Source organism: Tyto alba, unplaced genomic scaffold (assembly GCF_018691265.1).
Source record: "Tyto alba isolate M040663 unplaced genomic scaffold, T.alba_DEE_v4.0 Super-Scaffold_29, whole genome shotgun sequence".
NCBI lineage: Eukaryota > Metazoa > Chordata > Aves > Strigiformes > Tytonidae > Tyto > Tyto alba.
Genome location: NW_024881303.1, coordinates 13,440,208 through 13,465,833, shown reverse-complemented (window position 1 = coordinate 13,465,833; position 25,626 = coordinate 13,440,208). Strand labels below are relative to the sequence as shown.

At 40.9% G+C, this 25,626-nt stretch overlaps 1 long non-coding RNA gene across 1 annotated transcript in view; it reads left to right on the top strand.

Annotated features, from left to right (window-relative positions):
* The window catches only part of LOC116958873, a 51,915-nt gene that overhangs the window by 4,559 nt on the left and 21,730 nt on the right, over positions 1-25,626 (top strand). The window contains exon 2 of the long non-coding RNA XR_004405513.2: positions 5,078-5,163. This is a non-coding gene — a long non-coding RNA (uncharacterized LOC116958873). The remainder of the gene's footprint in view (positions 1-5,077; positions 5,164-25,626) is intronic.

Sequence of the window (25,626 nt, the reverse complement as noted above, 5' to 3'; positions counted from 1 at the left end):
TGCTTTTCTTATGCAAATCTTCTCACAGGATTAGAAGGGAAAGTAAACAGCAGTCCAACCTTAAGATCTTTTTTTCTTTTTAGAGGCAGCCTGTTGTATAAATCTGAAACAGAAACTGTTTTCATTTGAAGATCAAATAGAAGTTATCTAGTGAAGCTGACAAACAGGGGCAGAATAATCTGTTTGCATTTTTGGGAAATGGATAGCTCTGGTTTTGTTTCAAGGCAAGTAACTTTTAAATAATATTTAACGAAATAATTGACCTTGATGTTTAAACTACAACTTCCTTCACGTCATTAAGCCCACTGTTTTTTTAAAAAAATGTTTAGTATCTGAACTCTGGTGTTCATTCTGCTAATCTCATAATAACATTTGTTTCTTGTGGAATTTTGTTTGATGAACTCGTCACTGAAAGAGGAGAGAAGGAGTTCAGAACAACATGAGCTTTACAGCTCATTTATAATTTTTTCTCCCTGAAAAACAGCAAAAAAAAAAAAAAAAAACAAACATATGCAGAATGTCTTTTCAGGAATAATTTTTCAGATGGAAGGAACAAGAAGAAGCTTTGTATAGCTGAGCCATAAGCCTTGGGACAAACTGTGTTCTTTTGACATATATTCTGATTTTTAAAACACACTGCAATCCTTGACTACAGAAAATGATTTTGTGCAACTTGTCTTCATGATAATTAGGGTCTGAGACTGCTTTTGAAATGTGAGAGAAATGTAACTAACTCCATAAAGTGTGTCTATCACATAAAGCTTTTAGGACAGCCTGATTCACACTATATCCTGCTCTTTGTTCAACTGACAGATTTCCAACTGCAGAAAGAGACACATATCTGGGGGCTGCTATTATCTAAGCTAAATATGTACATTTTGGATCAGTTCTATTTTATTTGAATACTCACAACTTCTGCTTGGGTATCTTAAGCATGAAAGGATTGCAGAGCTGTGCATTTTATTAGCTATCCATCAGTCTTTGTACAGGCACAAAGGTGCATAAACATACACATTTACTAGTCTCTGCTCTGCAAGAGTTCAGAAAATTACATGCAAAATTATTTAAAATAAAAACAAACAAGCAACCAAACAGCATACACATTACCATACAAGAAAGCAGGGAAACAAACAAGGTGGGGGGAAATAAAAGCAATAAACGAACATGCAGAGTTTAGCTTAATTTTTATTTGGATGTAAATGAAAAATATCGTGGCAGAAGTGGATTATTATTTTCTTTAAATTGTGTGATCCTTGAACTACAAAACACTGGTATCTTCCTAAACACTGTTGTGTACCCTGCACATCGTGTACTCATACACAGATGAAAGCTATTCCTTTATCCTTGTTGGCACATATTTTTCCTCTCCAATGAGTTCCTACTTTCAATATGTGGATGTATGAGGAATCAGTTTGCTTTACTCTCAACAAAGGACACGTAGCTAACATTTCCACTGATTAAAAATATTTGAATTCCCCCTCCCCAGCAAACAAACAGTCAGCTCAATAATAACTGCAGACCAGGGATCTAGAGAGCATGGTGGTGTTACACAACTGGAGATGTGACGTTATCTGGCAATCTGAGCAGGGGCACACTGATCATGGGACTATACAAATTCCCTGTCAGGCATCATGTTGATACAGGTTGTCTCAACTTCACACAGATGTCAAGCAGCATAGGCAACCATAGTGGTAGAGCCATCTTCTATCTCAGCATTATCCTCTGTTTCAGCCTCCCCTATGGCAGAATTGGCACCTCAGAGCATCCCCGAGCAGTCCCTCAAGCTCCCGGCCGACTCCTCAGCCCCACATACGAGGCACCAGCCTCCTGACTGGCTAACCAGCTCTGCCTGGCACAGGGGCAGCACCCGCATCAGGAGAGATGATGTGTGTTTGCAGGAGGTATAGCTACTGGGCAGTTTCTGTTACCCGCTCACTACAATCCCATGCTGTGGCTCAACACTAGCAAGTGAAGTGAGAAGGCACCCCCATCCCTGTGGGGCTATTGTGCGGTTCCACTGTGCACATAGGCTGCCTCTGTGCCTGACAAGCTGTGTTTTTACCACTTCATATATGTGTTTATGCAACTACTGCTCTTTAGTTTTACACAGAACCAGAACGTGGCACCTGGGGATGGCAGTTCTTAGCCTGAGATGCTACAGATGCTACAACAGAGTAGCAGTTGTCGTTCTCCTGCAGTTGCAGAAGCTGCTGGCCCTATTTTTTTTTTTTTTTTTTTTTATTGTGAGCTAGAGGGAAAACACAGTACAGTAACACTTGCTGATGAATTGACTGCTGTCCCTGCTATAAGTCACATCAGACCTATGACCCGTGTGTTTTGTGGTATGCAGCTGACACCCAGCTGATATCTCTTTTCCCGACTACCAAACACAGCCCGCAACATACTGGAGATGGTATTTCAGTCATACTGGGCAGACATGCTCATACCATCTTCTGTTATTCTGCTAGTGATTTGTGAGGAACCCACCTGGCGTATTTCCTCAGCCCAAGGTCTAAACTGCATCTCCTTGGCACGGATTTTAAGCATGAAGCTGTGCAAAACCAGGCTCCTCTGTGAGACTGAATATACTGCTCTTCCCCGTTCTCCTGAGGATGATTTATCTTGAGATTGTGCTGGACCTATGGAAATTTTCTCACCCCAATACTCATATCAACTCAGTTTAGGGAGCCAGCTACAGTGACTGTGTCCTAAATTTCATCAGTCTCCAGTTGTCTTGCTTTAGAATCTTCTGTCCTAAAAATCGGTTCTTACTGGGTATAGATATTCTTTGTATCCTCTGATGAACTGGTATGGAGCATTTCTGCATGCTGCAAAACATCCACTGAATATTCCCCCCTGTACATCTGTGCCAAATTCAATGGTTCTTGTGGAGATCATGTCAGTCAACTTGCAAAGCTCTTTGGGGTCGGTAGGTAACATGGTATGCAAATGCCTCTGTCTACTGCTGCTTCCCCGAGCTTAAACAATATTTGTCTGGATACACTTCCTTACCCTTTCCTCCAAACATACCTCTGGCTCTGTCAGAGAGCCCTGGGGAAGCTGATACCATGATGAAGGCACTCGCGGTGTGAATACGTATAGGATTAAGACTGCTAGCCACTGCGGCATGTCACTTCTGCCTGTGACTTACTAAGGCAGAAAAGTCTTGTGGCTGACATGTCCTCCACTCCACTGGGTTACATGACACAGGACAGAAAATGTGTCAACCCACTCCCCATCTCCTTGGCATTATTAGTCCAGGGAATGAAATGCAGCCAAAGAACACACACACAACTTTGACAGGTTCTGCCTAATCCACCCACATAATGACATTTCTTATGCTAAGTGCCAGAGCAGTGTAGGGAGGCCACTGCCTATACCAGCTGCTGGCAAGTCAAAGTTAGTTTCATGGTTATGTTTAAGAGATAGCCTGACGTTACATTAAGAAGTCTTTGTTTCCTGTGGTGCAGTGCTCAGAGAATGACATCAAAAGCCTTCTTAATTCACCTCTTGGGTCATTTGATTACAGGCATGGCACAGAGCCACACTGCCCCAAGAGACCCTGAGTCACGACAACATCCATGGCTATCCTCTTATTCCACAGAAGGAAGTAATGTGCTTTGAGCATAAACCAACCAGGAGTAGATTACATCCTTCCTCGTGTCAGCCCTGCTGGCTGTTGGGACAGGCGCTGGAGAGGCAAGAGCAGCCTCTCATTTCCCAGCCTTGCTCCTCCCCACCCCCACCTCAGGGAAGCTGTTCCTCCCCGTGCTGGGACGTGCCGTGGGGGCAAACCACAGCAGAGGGTTTTGCTCAGCCAGGCGAGGAAGAGGATGCTCTGGCTCTCTTCTCCAATGTGGTACAGAGTTACATTACATGGTGAAACATCCGTCTCTCCTCCAACAGGCCAGGCATATCTGATCATGAGGATGCTGTGTGTTCTCCATCCCTTGGCATTTGTCCTTGTAATTAGTCTATCTGTTTCTGATTTATTTATTTTCAGGCAGTCTTCTGCACCCTTGCTCCCTTGCTTGGGCGCATGGGGCAAACCACAGACTTGCCCTTAAACTACACAGAGAAATAAAATCAGAAACAGACTAACCACAAGTCTCAATAGGAAGGGGCCAAAAGCACATGATTGGATGCTGCAGTTCCCTTTGGAGATCCATCTGCCTCAAAATGTGATGTAACTAGGCTTGCGTACCACATCTGCAAAGGGGGTAACAGATCCCTCTTCATAACCTGACTCACAGGGTAAAACTCTGCTAGCTCAGAGAAGCCAAAGCATGTTTAAAAATCATTTATAAGGAAGAAAAAATAAGTCTGGTTTGTTTTTACAGAGTTCAAGCAATAGCTTTCAAGACTGACATGACTTCTGTTAGTGTTATTGTTGCTTCCTAGAATTTAGGCTTGAATTTGGCAGAAGCAGAGAAGCAAAGGCATACACAGAACCACTTGTGAGAATCAGTGTATCTGTGTGCATGGGCCAATTCTTTGCTGAATAAACACCAGTCACTGGGCTGCTGGGTAAAGTGGTGATATAAGATGGCAATCAGACATGTGTAGGCTTGTACCCATGAGGCAAGGCTATTTAAGGATGCAATTTACCTTTTTTCCTACAAATAAACGCAAGCAGATAATGAACCACACCTCCTAGTGCCATTAAAATACATGTATTATATTCCATAACTGCTCCTCATTTGTCTCTCAAAAGTAGCATCATTGCCTGGGAGGGAGTATCAAGACATTAATCAAAAATAGATGAGCAGTACAAGAAGAGAAGGCCAAGCAGATGATTATAAATAGCTTCCTGCATATCCAGAATACAGGAGCTGTCTGAAAACATTGTGATTAGCATTGATACACTCAGTCCAGCCACACAGACAGTGAGCACAGCTGTCATTCCTGTACTGAACATCTTATTTGATGCCCTGTGATTCTGCAGCCCTTCATCAGGTGAACAATGTGAAGTCGTTGTTCAGGTGATAGATCAGACAGTGGAGAAAGCCTTCAGACAGAAACCTCTACTTGTTTCTGGCTAGGAAAAATAAATCTTTCTTTCTTTTGGAATCCACAGAAAGACAGATGCAGAAGCAGGATGTGAATAAATGAGAGAAGATAAGGTATTGCTCTGGCAAGCAGAACATCCTGTCTTCGAGATGGGTGAGTACTTCCAAACTTTCCAAATGTTTCATTACCCTCCAGATAGATCATAGATCGGCCCCCTCTCCTTCCCGGGTACTTACCAGCGTTTTAAGCCATGATAGAAGCAAGCAGAAAGCAGTAGTCTTGAAAAAAGAGATGAGACAAATAAAGGAAAAAAATAGTCCTGAAGATGCCCTAAATTCCATAGTCAACCTCCCGGACACTGCCACAGAATTTTGCATATCTCCATGAAGACTTGGCTGATTCTGGTTGATCATTAGCAGAACTTGGTGCAGCTGTATAAACAGCAGATTTCTACACCTACAGGCTTTCATTCATTTCCTCCAGTGAGGTTTTTAATTTGACTGGCAGCTAGCCTATCTGGGCAACTGATAAGAGAAGAAAAAAATCACCCTCCAGTCTTTACATCTCCACTGCCTTTCCTCTGGTTCTCATCACAGAAGTGTACAAAGAATTAAAGAGCTCTCAATATATTTGTAGCCAAATATTTACCCTAAGTGAGGTAGATTATATTTGCTTACTGTATCCATTGCCATGCTGGCGTGTGTTCAAGACTGTCTAACTCCTTGGAGTACTATTGAATACTTTAAAAAAACCCTTTGTTTATAATAAACTGTTTGCCAATGAGTGCACATTCGGTGTTGTCCAGGGTATAATAGCTCTTGAGCTCACATGCCTGGTGTTTGGGATAGTGCTTTGTCTAGCTTCACAAACACAGCATCGGGCCGGTCCTGGGATGTGGCCAACTTACCTTAGTCTTTTGCAGGATTTTGAAATTCTCTCAGGCATTTCACTGGGAGAAAATGTAATTAAACAATGTTCAGAGGAAACATATTATTTCAGGAAATATAACTATGCCTTAGTCAGCTTGCTTTTTTTTAAAGCATACTTATTTTTAATGGAGAAATTAAAATAATATTTACATTCAGTAATATCTACAGTATTGTTTTCCATAATGTGAAAACATTTAAGTGGTTCCTTATTTCATTTAATTTTGGTTTGAGCTTTATAGCATTCATATATTTAACATTTTTCCTACTAAATTGAATATTTTAATGTCATCATAAATTTTGGGCTTTCTGGTGTGAATGATTTGACACTTATGGAACACTTCCATCATGCCAAATATATTTTCTCTGAATTTTCAGTCCATGAAAACTTCATCACCTTCACTTTTTTCCCAAGTTTTGGAATTTCCCATAGAATGGAAATTCTGTTTCCTGACCAGCTCTGCTAAACTTTCTTGTTCTATCAAAAAGAAAGGGGGGGAGGGTGTCACAAATACACAACTGTAAACTTGTGAGGATACATTTCTCATTGTTGGCTCATATGTTGCCCTCTTTTGGTAGCTTTTGTACTGTACTACACATAAAAATTTTAACAACTGCTGTAGCAACTCAGCATCCAAAGGCGACTGAGTGCTGAATGTTAGCAATTGTATGACAAGAGCAATAGGTTGCAAGTTAGGCACTTGAAATATCTTATAGAGACATCCTATGGGGAGAGGAAAAGCACTAGGGAATGAGTGAAGCAGTGCAATATAAAACTGGACTATAAAGGGCAATGAAAAAGAAGAAAAGGAGAAGGATCTGTAGATACTCATGTGAATAATTTAACCCCATACCCTGACTTCCATCCTGAGATGACAAACATGACTTTCAAGTATTTGTTCAATCAAGATTTGAAAAGGAAAGCTCTACCCTAATCATCATTCCCTTGGTCTTTCCCTGTTGCTTTTTTTCATAATTTATGCAGGGGTTTTATTAAATTCTTATGAGTATTGACTAGTCAAGCCCAGAAGACTGCCTGCTAACTTTCCAAGATTAAATCCTTGCCAAAGTCAACACTTTTATTTTCACTATTAAATTTCTGAAAGATAAAATTAAATATTACATGATGTTTTACATAGTGATTTGCTAATACTAATAATAAAATCATGTGATACTGCATTATAAGTCTAGAATCATTATTTATGTGAAACACTGAAGTGGTAATCTTTTTCCAGAAGATAGTTGTTTTCTATTATTTCTGAGCAAAATTAAAAAAAAAAAAAAAAGCCTCAGTGATTAAACAATAAATTAAAAAGATACATGATTAAAAGTTAAATGATTAAAAGAGTCTAAGGAGCTGGGTATTCACCTTCTCTTGACTTTCAAAAAGAATTGAGTACTAACTCCCCCGAAATGCCATTCTTAGAAAACAAACTGCTCTTTACTTCAGATAATTCTCAGTTGTAAGCACAATAAATGGTTACACAGAAGAGATATTCCCATCATATCTGTGATCCCAGTTCAGCATTTCACAGCCCTATTCTTTAAAGATTAATTTTCCTTGGTTTGAAAATCAGCATCAGGAATTCAGCCTCACAGGAATTCTTTTATGAACAGTCACAGAGACGATTGCAGAGCTCAGAAGGGATCCGTTCCTCCCACCTTGAATTGTGGAGCTTTTGTGGTGACTCCATATGATTAGGAATTCTTGGGATAGGGAAGAACTCCCAGTCTTCCAATGTAAAGACATAAAGCTGTGCTTTATAGGCATTCTCCGGTGCTTGATTCAAACTTATCCTAAACCCCCCAGCAACACTGAACTCCCCTTGAAAAACCATCTGACAGCCTTCCAATTTTCATCTTAAAGAAAATACACCCAAAAGCCCTGATTTTGCTGCTTTCTTCCCTTCCAGTTAAACAATGCTGGCTGGTTTAAGCCTTTGCAGACCTTTGTTCCATATGTAAGAATGTGGCAGCCCAGCCGTATGGAAATATAAGACTGCCTGCTGATTTCGATGCAGCCAACATGCATCTTTCAGTGGCCAAGGGCTCATAGACTTTTGTCACGTGTCCTCACAGGTCTAACTAAGCCCCTTCTGCTCTAGTCTAACAAAGTGCTTAAACATGTGCACCGTTTAAGCTGATACATAGTTCCTTTGTTAAAGCCACCTAGCAGGGCTATAAAGGGAGTTGTAAACCAGCAGTACAGCTCATGAACTTTAAGTTTATGCTTAATGAAATGCTGGGTTTGAGCCTCAGTCTTTCCCCTAAAGTGATTTTTCCAGCCTTTGAATCATTGTGGGATTTCTTCCAACTCCTTCCAGTCAGTCAGTGGCTAGCAATATTGAATACAGAGTTAAATGTATTAGCACAGAGCTTTACACATGAACTGTTAACTCCCTGATTCATGACACATGCCTGTATGTGCATAGCCTTTATCACTATACAAATTCATATCTCATTCCCATTTGATCTGCTGTGCACTATACCTTGAAACTCTACCAGCAATATTGATGGTCAGGACATGTACATTCAAATATATCTTCTTTTCTTTTCTTTCCCTACCCCCCCCCTTTTTTTTTTTTTTTTTATGAGTTGCTTGGGGGATATTGTACCTAGCTTTCTAATGTCTGCCGGCCCTTTGATATAATTTATCTGCTGTCTCCTGTTTGCATTCCATCCTGGTTTAGTATCATCAGCATATTTCACTATTGTGCTGTTTACCTCTGCTTTGAGATTACCATAGAGATATTAAATAGAACGATGTCTGTCAAAAGTCCCTGCCATGACCCACAAGACATTTCTACAAGCTACGATAACACAGCAATTGATCGTTGCCCTTTGTTTACATTCTTTCTCCCATTTCAGTCTACACAGCAGTGTTCTCCGCCAAAACAATTAAAGTTCTTTCTCTCAACATAAATACTTGAAACAGTAGCAAATTACATCTTCAGCGCTCCCTATACCCGCTCTCCTACATTCCCACCCAGTCTATCTCTCAGTTCACTTGCCGTGCACACTACCTTGCTTGCTGACTTGCACTACCTTGCATGCCAACTCGAAGCGTGCTGACTGTAGCATACAGCCCCAAATCTATAATATACAGAATGTGCAATGTATTAACATGAAAGGTATATTAAATAAGCTTTAGCTTTTCCAAACCCATACGACTCGCTGCTCCTGATACTATTTGTCTCAGTGCTTCTTTGGTACTAGTGGATGACTTAGCTGTATGAAATAAGAAAAACTTGACCTAAAATGTTGACAACATTTTCCTTGATTTATGAATTTTGTGGCCAGAATGGACCATTAACTCATCCTCTCTAACCTCTTCTGTGTCTCAGACTATAGCACTGACCCATTCCCCATATACTGAGACCAATAATTTCTGTTTAGCTGACACATATTCTCCAGAAAGAGATCCAGTTTTGTTATGTACACTATCACTTTCTTGGGCAGTTTGTTTCAGCAGTTCATCACACTTACTGCTACAGATCCAAGCCTCATTGCTTGCTTAAATTTGCTTGGCTTACATTTCCACCCACCGATTCTTGTAATATATTCATCTGATGCAAGACACTTTTTTTTTTCTTTTTGTGAAGGTAATTATACACTGTAATCTGGTCATCTCATTTTGATAAGGGAAACAAAGCATACTCTCCAACCTAAAAGCAGTTCTTGCGCCCTTTTTTTAGATTTCTAGCACCCACAGCACTGCAACACACCATTGCCATATAGTCAGCGTTGCACTCAACTCGTATGTCCCTGCTAATTTCATTCAAAGACGACGTTAATCCCCTTTTGCACCATCAGACTGAGTCCCGTGTCCGGTTGCTCCCCCACAATGATACCAAAGACTTTTCAAGCACCACGCTTGGGATACAATTTCTAGTGCATCAATACGGCCACTGTTAGTGCATGACTTAAAATATATCTCATCTGGAGAGCTCTTGCTCACTGAATTTCAGCTGCTCCCTCTTCCTAATTTATTTATCATTCCACCAACTTTAATTTCCTCCCTAATTTACTAAGCATTGTTTTACTAGGGATGTACTTGTCTCTCAGTCATTAAGGACAGTTCTGTAACCTGCCAGGAGTAACACCCATTTCTGCAGACTGATTCCAGAGCTTTCATTCAGAGCTGACAGCTACTTTTTGACATCTATCAGTTAGTCAGTTCTTAATCCACTCAGCAGTCACTTAATAGCTATTGTACAGCAGTCATTTTTTTCTAAGTGCTTAAACAGAGAAGGCAAACAAGTGCTGAAAAAAACAGACTTAGAGCCTGAATCCTGCAAAGTGTTAAAGAGCCTAATCCCCACTGGTGCCCAAACACTTATAAGCATGCAGATTTATGTTTTAGGTCCACAGTTATGAAAACTCATGCTTTGTATATTTTTCTGTTGATATTAATTTCCCTTATCTATGAAAGACAAAACTTAAATATCACAGCAGTTGGATGGACCACACATTTTCTCTTCTAGTCACACACACACAAAGGATTCCTTTTGTTTCTTTGCACCTCCACAGGTAACTATTATTTTTCAAAAATAATTGGCAATGTCAGTGCAAATCTCTTAGATAATATGTGTAATATCATTGGGTGCGGATTGTGTGGATTATGCAGCTTTAGTGACTTTCATCCTTATATTCAAATATCATTACTATTCCCTCATCTGTTTCTATCAATAGGATTTATTTATTTGTGTCACAGTGTTTCTTTCTTGTTAATTGCTCCAAGTTATTTTATGTAATTAAAGACAGATGGTAAAGCAAAGTTCAGTATCTCATCCATTTGTTAATCAGTGGCTTATGCAGCTCTATAAATGTAGCAGGGATGTTATGATTTTGGTTTTTTTGTGTGCTGTGCTTTAAATTAAATACTGGGACCAATTCCTAGTTATGCTGAAGCCAATGACAAAAACTGCCATTGACCAGGATCTCACAGTGGGAGACCATGGATGAGGAAAGCTGTGAGCCAGCTCAGTGTGGTGTTTATGCTTTACAGAGGCACACAGCTCGCCCGCACTCAGACCCAGGTCTTACCATGGACCTTTGCATCAAGAGCTTCCATGGCGTGTTGGTGGGAAATGAGTGGCCATGTCAGGGCGTTAACGAGGAGGTTTGTTCTCCTGACTTTGTGGAAACCCATCCCTGGTCTCAACATTCTTTGGGTTTATTCTATTTTGGGGGAATTATTTTTTTTTCCATATGCAAGGGAGAAAAACATCTGTTTTCATTAAGGACATCTTGTTCTTCAGATTAGAGAAAATCACCAAGAAAGGGAGAACAAATAAAAGTCTCCGGCGGAGAAAGAGGCCCACCACGTGCTCCCCGTGGGTAGCCCTCTCGAGCTGATTCAGAGCGTTGCCTGCAGCCAGCAGCCTGCGAGCAGCCCTGGCCATCCCGGCCCCCTCCCTCCTGCACAGTCCCTGCACCACTCGCTTCTTCCAACCTATTCACGGACTTGTTTTACCCCGGCTACTTTCGTCCTCCAGATCTATCCGTAGAGTGCTCTCCTCGCTCTGAAAACCACTGGCAGGCTGTAGCATACTGTATTATTTTGACGCCCTTATCTTTCCTCTCTCATAAAGGAAAGATTAGTCACATTCTTGCCGGCTAGCCTGCCTGCCCCCTTTGCTCGCACACGGAGCGCGTGTACGGCTCACACAGCCTCACGGCCATCAGCGGCAGCAATGGGTTTCTGACCAGCTCGCTTCTCGTGTGCTTGCTCCCATCTTTCAGTCCAACAAACACTTTGGCTTTATCTGTTTTGACTCAGTACTAGCCTGCTCCTATTGTTTCTCACATTCTTGCATTTCCACCAAAGTATGTGACTGACAGAAATGCAATTCCTCAGTTAGACTACAAGGGGTGTGCTGGGAATCGCAAGTCAGCCTAAGGATTTATGTGCTACACCAAATTATCGTAACTGACACAATACTTCCAGCAAGCAAGTTTGGAAATATCAGAATCTCCCCCATCCCCTCTCCACCCCCACTTTCTTGGGAAGATCAAATTAGAGAGATTACAGATTTCTCATTGCTACCATGAGTCATGCTCACTCACACTGAGCACGTGGCTGGTGAGGTTAGTGACAAGGGTTACTGGGCTTGGACTACAGAAAACATGGATTCTGCTAAATGGCAGCACAGTTAGAGCAACATGAAAGAAGAGGAATGCAGAATCCACCAAGGCCTCTAAACCACAGACAGAAGGGAAGCGAAACAGACTCATGCTTCTTGGAAGAATGAGCAGAGACAGGTGGCATGGGACACTTTGATCTTTTATTCACCTAACCTGTTGACCCTTAACATAAGATCTTATTCCTCCTCCCCCCGCCCCCCGAATGTTCACTAAAGCAACAAATTCACCTATTTTACTCAGCCTAGGATGGGATTTTTAAAAGCGTTAGCACCACTTCTTGTTCTCAGGAACACACAGTGAGGCATATTTGAAAATAAATGGGTAAATTCTGCCAAGTAGGTGTCATACATAATTCCTATTTAAAATTTAGATATTCAACTTTAAGAACATACTTAAGTCCCAGTCAAGACAATGCAATTTAAGTGAAGTGTAATTCAGCATGTTCTTTGTAGAGTGCTTGAATCAGGTCACAACTGAAGAAGGATTACCCACACCAGCAGTTCAGCAGTGGATTGTAAAATGGTACTTAGATCTCTGAGTCTACTACAGCAGGTCCTTTTTTCCTTTTTGTTTTTTGGTTTGTTTTTTTTTGGTGTTCCTGTAAAACAAATTTCATCCTTCAGGAAAACAGTTGTATCTGGCACCTATCGTAAGAAATGACAGTTGAAAATTTTGAACTACTTTAACTACAGAGAAAAAAAAGTCTTCTAATACTGATGTTGAAACACAACGTTCAGTTTTAAAGGTTGATTGTTCTTTTTTTTTGTTGTTGTTAATTGTTAAATGCTAAAGCAGCGAGCAGACACACTTTAAGTCTATTGCATCGGGCTCTTTTTCAGTAGGTTGGCTCCTGCCAACAGCAGGTTCAGAACTGCCAGTTCTAATTAAAAACTTTATTTTAAAGATACATTTCACAGTTTATTCATGGCACCCTGAGCAATTTAAATTGCTGGATTGAGCAAATGGATACAGTTTATTTTCTATTGATTCCTAAGTAATGACTTTAACTAATTGTTTCAGCAATTCATGATTGATCTACTATGCCTGTTGAAATCAATGTCTTCTTTTAGACCACTCACCAGAGCAGACTCCCCAAGTTGTGTCTATTTATTTGCTCAAGATTTAACTGCATTTTATTTTCCTTTGTAATTCTGTATTGCATCAGTTTAAAAATGGCCAAAGATTATTCTTGCCTCAAGAATTTCAGTGACAAATCCTTTTAGTAGTCCCAGTTGTAACGGACAGACAATTGCCATCATAAACTCTGTATAAGTAGCATTGTGAAATCGGTGACTTATAAGTGTATTCCATAGCAAAAAATATTTTGATAACCCATGCTTCTTCCTGCTGTGGCCAGCTCTCTGCCTCAGAAAGAAAACACGAGTGAAACAGCTTCCTTCCTTCTAGATTTAGTGGGAAAATAGCGCCTTCAACAGCAAAGTCTTTTCTGAACACCAGTTCTAGAAATACCACATATATGGGTGGCTAAATTTTACTTTGGGTTATTTCTCTGCCACCTAAGACACACACTGAATGGAGTTGCAAAGGATCAAAATGTAGCCTAGCCTTTTGATTCATCATATGTTTACAATTATTAATCAAATGCAGAGTATCTATTATACTATTATAACTAGCACTTGTTATCCTGTGTCCTTTCTAAGGTTTTCAGATTAAAAAAAACCCAATAGATTAGGTGTTCTATTAAGTGATGAAATAATAGATCATACCTTTATTATTTTATTTGGTTATTTGGTGTTAAAGAAATAGAATGATTTACTTGTCCTTCTCAGTATAGCTGATCATTAGCTATTGTAGGGCGTGTTACCAGCAGCAAGTCCTCTGAATAACTTGTATACTGACAGTATCACAAAAAATCATTACCATTTATTAGAGCCCTATCTGCCTTCTCACAATGATATAAGTATACCTCAGTCACTTAGTGAAGTCAGATGTTTGCATTTACCAACAGGTTTTAAAGCATGACATAAGCTAGAGATTCCTAAAGAGTTTCAGCCTACTGACAGAATCTTCATTAATTTTGTCACTGAAACTCATCCCTGCTTTCTGATCACACAGGCCACCTCCTGGTTTTGGTGGTTGAATAACAACTCTAAGGCAAGTACAACTGTTAACATTTAAAAGTACTAGCTGGGAAATATTTAATGCATTTTTAGCTACTTGTCACACCATTACACTGTTGAAGAGAAAAAAAAAGTCAATCCTATCTGACCAGCCAACTCCTCTACAGACCTCCAGCAAACATTCCACAGGTCTTTGGTGGTCTACAGACCACAGTTTGAAATCCACTGCAATGACCTCATGCTTAAAGCAGCTGACAGTGCTTCACACCTGTATTTTTTTTACAGTAAGAGTTGGTTCTGGCTTCAATTGCATGATAAAGAAAGACATATAATTTTGACTAAGAGACATTTAGCTAAACCACCAATATATTCTCTTAATTCAAAGCAGGAATAAGGGGAACATCTCCAAATCCAAAGAATGTATTATATCATCAACTCCTTGTTTTTAAGTGGTTCCAAATCATCACAAAGATTGTGTAAGAGCAGCTGATTCTCAATATAGATATCCTTTTCTTGGGCACTAAATCATGCCAAAAGCTTGGCTGAAATTTTACAAGGAGCGTCTCATATTGTACTTTAAATAATAGTTATTAGTCATAAGGATTGGCTACCTTTCTTTTCTTTGAAAAGAAGCTATAAATGTACCATCATTTATTCATTTCAGAAATCATCACATTGTCCTCCAAAAGAGTTGGGTTAAATTTACATAATTTAGGAGCATATGTTGTGGGGCATGTGTTTAGGATGCCCCTACTCCTAAACTGAAGTTTAAAGTGTATGTGTCCCATCAGCTGTAAATTCTCTAAAAAGTGTGTTTAGCCAGAAGTAAGCACTTGAGTCTTTTCTGCAAATTCCTGAAGATGGGATTTCCTCCTCATTCATTTAAAACAACTTCTATCTTGAATAAAAATAATCTGATAATTACTTTTAATCTTGCACTGGTGTACCAGTTCCAAGGTCCAGTCATTAACCAGGACTCCAAGTTAATAAGCGCTGTATGGACAGAGAGGAAGAAAATTTTCCCTACCCCAAAGAGTTTGTAATGTAAACTCCTAATTTAAAATTCATTAATTTTACACATCACCTTACATAACAATCACAATGCCATAAAAGAGTGAACACATGCTTGTAATTAAAGCCACAGCAGTCTCATCCCATTGTATGAAAAATAGCTCTATCATAATGGTCCTGAGTTCATGCCAGAATAGCAGCTAATCATGGGAGAAAGATGATCTAACACTTACAGAACATGAAAATAGAAATGAAATGTTCTGGTTCCAGCCTATTTTCTCTAGACTTGCTGGGTGATCTTGTGCGTGCTACTTAAGCTTTCAGTCCCTCAATTTACCCATCTGCAGAACAGCAATAACAATATTTATCTGACTCAGAAAAGTTTTGTAAGAATAAATCCATAAATCATTAAGTCTCTTACGTACTCTCAACAAGCTTTCTATGCAGCACCCATCATAGATACTCTTGAGAAGCACACATGGACTACTGATTTTAGTCCCATAATACCTCTAAAAAGTAGAGTTGAGGGAATATATGGCAGAAGCAAAAAGATCCATCATGGTCAAAAAATTTCTATTCCTGTGTTATTTGTATTTCACCTCTAATATGCAATAAAGATAAAGTTAATCAAGTGCATTTTGTAATTTCTTGCTTTATAACAGTTTAGCAAATATATATTCAGAGAGTCAGACCAAGGTTTTCTACATAAAAGTTGTGGAGAAACTCCTTTGATTCTTAATCTGTATGTTATTGTCATGAGAGATACCAAATTCTTTGTAAACGAACAGGGCCACAATAATATCTTACAAGGAGAGAAATTCTGGTAAATGCTACTGTGGATGACTTCTCATCTGAAAAGAATGCAGGAATAATGCTCAGTAGTCACAGCATCACTGCGTGCTTGTACCTAGCAGGAAATGCTGATACCAGATCAAGGTCAGTAGTCCCATTCATTGATAAAACCATTCATGATATGAGAATGAATGAAGTGTCTTGAAAGTTAGCAGTCTCTGATTCTCTGAGCAAGTTTCACAGTTCAGGACAGAGCCAGTCTATCGGTGGCATACTTTCAGCATGTAATCGTCTGTAAAGTCACGTCCCAACAGAGATAATGAGGTCCCATTCATTATTTGCCAAAGTGCAGCAGTTTAAGCCTGACTCCCTTCTGCTGGAAAACTACGTGTTTGAAATTTGGACCCAATCCTACCTTCACTGAAGTCAATGAAAAGACACCACCTGATTTCAAGGGAGCAGCAGCAGACTTTTTGTAATGCAGAGATCACATTAAATTCACTTATCCCTCTCTCACAGAGTGGAAAGCAGGTCATGGGTCTGATGTTTGCAGCAATAATGAGGAGGCTTTAGAAACTAAATGGGATGTAGCTGATTATTTTAGCACAAATTGAACTCAAGTACTAATGACTTACCAAGCATTATTCTTATCTGTTGCACAACCAACACGTGATGATGTCCAGAAATAGTGTAACATCATACTTTGGTAAAAGGCTTAAGGGCTGATACACTGTTCACTCTCACCGACATAAATCAGGAGGCAACTACAGCAAAGTAATTGAATTACATAAGACTAAAATTAGTGAGGGGAGAATTAGGGCTAAAAGGAACCTCTCCAAGCAGTGAAAGGGAAGAAGGTGTCACCTCCCTCTGTCCCTGTCCATCTGAGGTGAGGGCAGCCCTGACCAGGGACCACAGCAGCCCTCCTGCCACGTACCCTGCGGCAGCTTTGCTTGAGGTGAAAAAAGCTGGGAGGCTTGGAATCAGAGACAAACCAACCAGAGGAGGCCACCCCAAAGGAATCCACAGGCAAGATCAGGTCCTTGAATTTTACTGTGATGCCAACTCACCTTGGTCAGTCCCAGGCCAAGGTACAGGGCTGCTCTGAGACAGTTTGCCTGGCCAGGGAGCTGACACACGGGTTGCAGTGAATATCCTGGAGATACAGTCTCTTTTTGACACTTGTCCTATCTCCCTGAAAAACACAGCTGCTCTCAGCAGAGTGGCATTGGCTGCTCCTGGCATCAGCTCCTAATTCCCTGTGTTCAGTTCAGGGAAGTCAGATGAGTTTTTCTTCAGTGTGTTACCACAGGTTACTCATGTGCATTATTTAGTCTGCAGTGAAAATGCAAATTTGTCGGCCTAGTATCAGCTGCACTCCTTAGGCACGTCTCATTCCCCACTATGACCTGATGAAATGCTCAGCATGTGCACTGCCGTGCCATAACCCTCTTATTGCACACCAGGATCCTGTCCCCAGTTGCAGGGCACTGCCACAAGTCACCAGCTGTCCAAGGGGGACTGCACAGCCCCTACGAAAGGCTTCCTGTTGTGAGCAGAGGCAGGACACACAGCAAGGCTCCAGGTGAGCGTGCAAGGTCCCCTCCAGGACGTCATCTGACAGTAAGTCGGGGAGCATCGATCTAACACCAGGAACTGAAAACTGATCTTTGAACCAGACTCTGAGGCCAACAGAGACATGTCCTACCCTATTTAATGAGTGTTTCTATCTTCTGAGCTCAGAGAGACTAAAAGTACCATCATACAGCCCTTTTATATCTTTTTAAAGAAACCCAGTATCTTGTTCTATTGAGACAGCCACAGTATTTCAAAACCAGTAACATGTTCAGTAGAAGACCCTTAACTCATTCTTCCCTTTATACATAGCAAACACTGGTACTTGTATAGCTGTGGGCATCCTCTTTAATGTACAAAAAGCTAAAAGTAAGATGAACAGCTCCTGTGTAAAAATTTAGTGTTTATTATAGTGAACAACTCTGGCTTGTAAAGTTAATGGGTCTTTTACATCATGAATAAACTGCTCACTGGTATTATATCTTTAAGCAGTATTTTAGCTATTTTATAACTATCTGCAAATCAGCATCTTACATGGCTCAGAACAATTAACTAAATTGAAGATTTAAACTAAATCAGCACTCAACAGAACTGCAGCCTTATTTTTGAATGCTGAACCACACTACATAAAGATTTGTTAGAAAGCAAAGAGAATGCTATTTTTCAGCTACATCATGTGTGTGCATATAAAGGAAAAACATTATTCACATCTGAAGTTGCAGATGATGTACACAATTATAAACACTGAAAATCTCATATAGTACTTTAGATTAGGAGCAATACACTTTGCATTTTTCTATAATACTTTACACCTGAGAAGGTTTAAACACATTGCAATAATTAAGGCTAATACCATTACTGTGATATATGTCTCCATTTACAGATGGGTAAACTGAGACTGAAAGTGGTTCTTTGTGCCAATTCGTGCCTTACCCAATCCATCAAAGAACAAAACAGCACAGAACTTATGATGTCCTGGCTTCCACTTCACTGGTCAAATTTTTACCAGATCACGTCTCATGTCAAGAGGACCTCATGCTAACATCCTCATTGTATTTGAGAGTGGGACCCAGAGCTTTCAACTCCATTTTTGCAGTAACACTTCATTGCCTGTACTCCTGCCTATTAGTTTAACATATACAATTATTTTTACAGCCCAATAAAATAAGTTTGGGAATTCACATATTTTTATTTTAATTATTAATCATATTATTTTCCAAGTACCTCAATTAAAATACCATTGAAAGTCTTTCTCTTGTTTGTCAAAAGTCCCAGTAAATTTATTCCCCTTTTATGTGGTACTGGATTATTTACTCTTCATTTTCTGCATTGAGCAAGCCCTGACTAGTACCTAAATGGCAGACATGACATGTCCAAATCCCAGAAACCTGCTCATTTGACTTCATTGATCTGTTGAGGGTTTGGCTTTTTTCCTGATCTTGCACATGTTAGCTCGATCATTCTGCGAATGCATCAGCCAGCCTGCCTGAGCTAGTCACAGGCAGTCTCAGTAAAATGAGCATCTGCAGATGTTAGGCTACCAAAAATGAATACCAATGCTGTGAAAGTATTTCAGGGGCTTTTATTCTGTGAGGGACTGTGGGATTTGCCAAGGTGGAGGGCCTTCAGCCCCTGCTCCAACGCAGAAACTGCCTTTTAAGACCCTTTTCTTTCCTCAGAGCAGCTGGGGCAGGTTCTAAGCCAGGACCAGGGTTGAAGCTCAGCTGGGAGGTGGCAGGGTATCAGCAGAGCCCAGGTGTTGGGATACTCCTGCATGATAACTTATCTGCATGAAAAGAAATTGCAGAGTTTATAGGAGTTAGCAGCATGGCTAATGAGAACAGAGCAGCCTGATCCGTGGAAGTGTTGAGCAACCACAACTCCCATTTACTTCAGCACTTTTGCAGATCAGACCCTCAGGGTTATTTGCTTTTTGGAATAAGACAGCTGTGGTCTACATCAGCCCATCCTCTTGGCAGTAATGGCCCAAACCATTCCTCTCTGGCTTTGACCAGCACGGGTCCTGATCACAGACCATGTCACACAATTATTTTTAGCATATCAAATACACAGAGAGACTAAGGACCTGTTTTTTGCAAAGTGATTGAAATGACTGTTTCCTCTCACTCAAAGCAATTCTCTCTCCAGGCTCAGGAGACTTGTTTTGACGAACTATGACTCCCCATCTTACCACTGGTCAGGCTGTGCTTGGGAGAAAAGAATCAGTTAGATTGTAAAAGCTTTATAGGATTTATTTATTTTATCACTCCGTTTATCTTTTCAGTGTTACTGTCGTGTCAAGTAATCAAGAGCTGAATGGCTATATCACAATTACACTTCGCTTTGACTCAGACAAACTAGGAAGGATAGGTCAGTGGTGGCTGTCATGTGCTGCACCCATTCCCACTGCTGTCCCTTGGAAGGAGCCTTTGTTCATTTTTCATCATTTCTGGCTATTCACCAGGAAGGGCCAATGAAGTGGGAATCTTATCATCTTCGAGGTCATCTTCTGCATTTTTTTCTCTTTTGCATCAGTAGGAAAGAAAAGTAACTAAGCAACACGATATAGGTTTCTTTCCCTCTGACTTACAAAATGCTAAGGCTTCTTTTTCACAGACTTTCTTACTGCCCTGCATCACTGCCACTGATTTATCTGTTTCACTATGTGAAAAGTCCATCCTCTACTATCCTAATTCACTGAGATATTGTGTACCACACCATTCTTACCCTCTCCCAAAAATCTTACTTGCAGGTGAGAAAATAACCTGACTAAGACAGTTGTAACTGGATTGATTTTCCAAAACAAAGGAATTTTCTAAAAAATTTTCTTTTGGGGGACTCATTTAGATGAGTTTGAACTTTTCCACAAAAAATGAGACACATAAGGATCTACCCAACCAAATCCAATTGCACTGCAACTTGGCTACCCACCTGGGTACAAATCCCTCCTTTGTCTGGTTTAGAATACAGATGTAGGCATGGGGCTGCCACATGACAATTTTAGCTGCCATCTGTTTTGAAGAGCTTCTCTGCCTCTCTCCAGCCCTCTTTCCCCATTTTCTGCTAATCTGTGCTCTCTCCCCACTGTCATCTCCTCCCCTAATCTAACTCTAAAAATGTAGCTCTTAAAATATCCTGACCAGCTCCATGGAACTGTACGGCAACAAGGAAGACCTGGCTATCAGGACTGTTTGTCACACACATTGAACTCAGCTCAGAGCCTCGTTAGTTCCTCTCAGGGAGCTTCAAGGATATTTGTTTGGGATGGGCTGCAAACCTATCTCAACCAAAGGTAACTCCCATTTACAGGGAGATGGAGGAGGTGGTGCCAGTAACATTACTGGGTTCAGAAATACAACACAGCTTGTCATAACAAGTTGCTCTGGCAACATCTGTTAACAGCCCACAGAACTATGTAGCACTTAAGCCAGATATAGCCATAATGTAGTTTTTTTTCACTGAGCTGTAGTTATTTGTACCTTTCCCAGACAGCAACATACATTATTTGCTCCTGGCCTCAGAAAATCCCACCATTTCTTTCAGGGAACATTTGCATCTCTCTGGCATTAGGCTACAATATCATACCAGGCACATCTCAGGAACAGCCTTTTTTTGGAGACATCAAGCTCAGAATTACATCAAATTCCTTCAGACACTCCTATCAATGCTCAGCCAGCAGCAGAGTCTGGACCAGATATTATCACTTCTCAATCAATGGAGCTAATTTGCTGCAGGAACTCCTTCCATTTTCACCATCACTCCAAATCCTTAACAAGATAGCATCCAGTTTCATATACTCTATCCATCATTGGAGAAGCTGGTCTGGCACCACCAGGCAAGACTATAGAAAAGCAATTTTGGCTTCTGAGCTCATCAGTATAACCACTTTGGTGTCTTGTAGTCTCTGATGGATTTGCACAGACCAAGCTAGTCTCGTATAAGCAGTGAGGTCATATCAACATGGCTATTCTACCACAACGCTAGTCTATAAAGATTGGTAGATAATAGGGAAGGAGAAAAGGACTTCTGTTTTCTTGTGCACCACTGGCATCCTGACACAAGTCACAATTCTTTTATGCTGTTATCATTTTGCACAAGCAATGAATGAAAGAAGTGAGTGCAAAGACAATTTCCAGAGTGAAAATTACTTGAGAATATTTCTTTTGGGATAAGGGATCTCTTCTGGATGTCTACGGAGACAAAAGTCAGAAGAGGTTAATGCATGCCACAGCTGTGCCATACCCTTCCCCTGGCTCTAGTAAACCTGGTGGGTTTTTCCACTGAAACAGCAAGGGATTTTCCTGTCAGAAGGCAGTTGGTATCTGAAGATCTCCCAGCTTATCTAGATGTTGCATCTCTTCCAATTTAAATGCTCCATCAGTGGTTATTAAGCCTACATTGCAAAGAAATAAAACTAAGGAAAACATTCTGGAGCGTGTTCTGGATTCTATTAAAGGATTGAATTTCTCACTATATTATACTTTTTCCATATGGCTGAAACCTGGAGCTGTATAATACTCTGAATACGCTTCTATACTGCTAGTGGTACAATCCCAGATGGCGACAAATGACCCCATTCCAACAGTAATGTATAGATCTTTACAACACCAACGCTCAGCCATGCTCTTGGGATATTCCCTCCAAACAATTAATGACTGGCAGATAACATAATGTTTAACTTCTGCCTTCACTTTTGTACACGCTTTATGGCTAACACTGCAGAGCTACTCCTTTGTTAAGTGCTCAGCCTTGTAACAGTGTACAGATGACATGAGATATTCCCTTAGCCGCCACTGAAGGATCTCCTTTGGTCCACGAAGGTCAGCTGTGGTGCACACAGAGTGTCACTATCTGTATGTAAGGATATGCTCTGGCACGCTAGAAGTGAGCTGATAACGTCTTACCCCTTCTTGGGCCCTTCAGCTGCCTCTTGGGGAAGTGTGAAAGGCTGCCAAGCTCAAGATGTGCTGCATCCTGCAATTTGGCTTTCCAGAGAAGAACAACCCCTCCCCCCAAACTCACCCACGCAGTTCTTTACCCCAAGAAGAGGTCATCACACAAAAAGTAGATAGGAGGGAAAGAGACTGCACACTTGACTATAACTGCAAAAGAGACAAGTCCAGAGTCCTCTTGAGATGTTGTGTAAAGAGAAAGAAATCTGGGCTGTCTCCATTTTTACAGAAAGGCCTCTGTGCTTTTGTGGACTTCATGGCCTGCCAGATGGAGACGGCTCCAAGTAACACTGAGCTCTTATTGCTGCAGAAAAACCAAGGAGAACTATAACCCCAAGTACTGCAGGTGTAGGAGGGAATACTTGCTCAGATGATGATTCATGTCAGCATCTGAGTAAATAAGGTCAGACAGCCAGAGATTGTTCCCGTGAAAGGGGAGTTGATTTGTTTGGGGGGCAGAAAGGAGGGGCTGTTTGTTTGTTTCGTATCATTATACAGAAACCCTGCCCTGCTCTGAGTTTTTTTTTCCAATAATTAGTTCTCATTTATTTTAATTAAGACCTCGGTTCAGCAAAACATATAACTGGGTGTAGCCTACCTGAACTGGACTAGCTGTATCAAAGGCAGAAATCCTAAGATTAGCATAGGCTGTGTAGTCAGTATTCTGTAGCCTTTATAAACATATCTGCAACAGTTCTAATGAAGACATCTCCACTACGGACCATTAAAAATAAAAAACTACTTGCCTCAGAGGGGTGAGAAAGGATTAATTAGTTAGTGCTCATGCAGCACTGTGAAGATACAAATCGTGGGACTGTGTTATTAGTAAGCAGAAGATGCCAACAGGAAGCAGCATTGTTAAAGGCACGAGGACGAACAGTGGTTTTGTTCTCACATTTGTAAATGATTCTTCTGCTATTGAAAGGTGTTGGCCTTTCAGACTAGGAGACTGAAATCCTCTTTCTTCATCCAAAGGAGCCTTCATGGGCCGTGCATACTTTCTCACACTCCCTCACCAGTGTTCCTCACTATTACCTTATAGGTGCTAGACAGTAGTCCATTCTCCATAGCCCTTTTATTGCTTGGCCTCTGCTTCAGCTGCCAAGAAGGATGCCATTTAGAGTCAATTGTTACAGTAGCTTTTATGATCTAGACATGGTGTCTAGGATCGGAGACTTCGTAGAAATTTTGCATATGCTGCTGCACTGCCATCAGAAGAGAAGGGCTCACAGTTGCCAACAGTGTGGGCAGAATTCCAAGCAGTGACCTACAGATGAAAGGCTCCCCATCCCAAAACAGGCCAGCTAAGCCACCCAGTCCCCAAATGCCAGCTCTTCACTGAATGAAACTGTACTGTGATGTGCTGCTCAGAAGGGGGGTGGGGGGGTGGGGTGGGGGGGGTGGGGGAGCAGTTTTAAAATATCTGTGGACAATGTCTGTCTAGAACTGGGACTGCAGATGTTCAGACCTTGCTTACATAATATTTCTATCATTCACCATCCTCCCATCCAACTCTCCACCCCATGCCAAGGTGCTGGAGGGAGGTCTTGTTCTTATTTATGCAGCATGAATACAAAATCAGAGAGGGTGGCAGAAACTTTCCATGGAAAGGTATGGTGCCTTTGGCATGCTGGGGAAAATAGCAGAGCAAGAACAGCTTGTAATGTAGGGGGAAGAGAAGGATTAAAGAAATTGGAATAACCATATCCAAGCATTTCCTCAAAAAGCAGTATGACTGCAGCCCTTTAAACCCAAGACTCATAGAACAAAATATGCCACAGCAGAGTAAAGCATCTTTTATCCCTATGTTTGCTATATTGCTCACTTTGACAAGCAAAATCCTTTTTTACTCCACTTTCCTCAGCTCATGCGGCACATATGAACCCTGTCCTCCCTCCTCACTAAACGTAGGCCAGCTGAGGTAGGTGATTTTGTCACCTGGAGTTAATTTATGCTGGTCTCTGCTGTGCTGTGCTGCTGTGCTGGGGTGGGACCTTTTCAGATGTCGGGATGATAGGAGAAAGAACAATGAAGCAGCAGAGTATGTGTGGCGGGTGGCCGAGTCATCCTATCACCATGTATTTGTGTAGTTTCTTTTAGTGCCATCCAATCTTTCCTTCTGTCCCTAAATGGCCTGTGTTGAAAATGTCCCTGCTTACAGTTGCTCAACTGGAATGAGGACAAATTGTTTGCAGTGGCCCCCTTCCAAATGCTTGTGCTGTAACTTTTGTCTTGACTAGTCTCTGGAGATATCTCTAGAGTGAATTTCCTATGACTCGTTTGCACTACCCCAAAGTCATGCCGGATTTTCATCCTCTACTCTTTCAACTTTGTAGCAGGAATCTTGTTTAAAACACCCCAATCACAGGAAAAGCCAGGGCAGGCAGAGCCTTAATGCTGTTATGTCACAAGTTCCCCAGTGAATTAAAAGCAAGGAGGTTGGGTCTCGAGGGTGCCTGGGGTTACAAAATGGTGCTAGGAGGCGAGAAGACCCACAAGCAGAAAAAGCATGGCCTTGACAAGCAGATTTTAGTTATTAAGTACAGGTGTTGTTAGGACTGTGTTGCCTTCCACACTAATACATCAGCCACTTTTGTAGGCAGAAATGCCTGGCCTCTTGGCCCTCCAGAGTGCTTCAATTCAGCACTGAAGGGGTGGTGAAGGTACTTTTCCCCCTCACAGTCACATGTGAATTAGTCCAGGATGAGACAGCAGCAAAAAAAAAAAAAAAAAAAAAAAAAAAAAAAAAAAAAAAAGGAGTTAACAGGGCCTGAAGAACTAAGCCAAGAAGGGTTTATAGTTCCAAAAACCATTGGATGAAGTTCTGCACGTAGACTCATTAATAGACATTACAGAAGAAAAGGTTCATTCCCCCCGCCCCCCCGCTTAGATGCATGACCTATCAGACATATACGTATCAAAAATATTTGCCAAGTCTAACTAAATTCAAAGACCATTCTTTGCTTGGTTTTAATTGATCTTAAATATTACATATTCATAAAATATACGATCTGCTTTTATAAAAGAAATACAAAGTTACTGCTATGAAATGGTGTCTTTTGACTCCACAAGAGCAGAAAAACAGGCCTGTGTAAAACACCTCCCCTTTCTCTTTCCACACTTTGCAGAAGA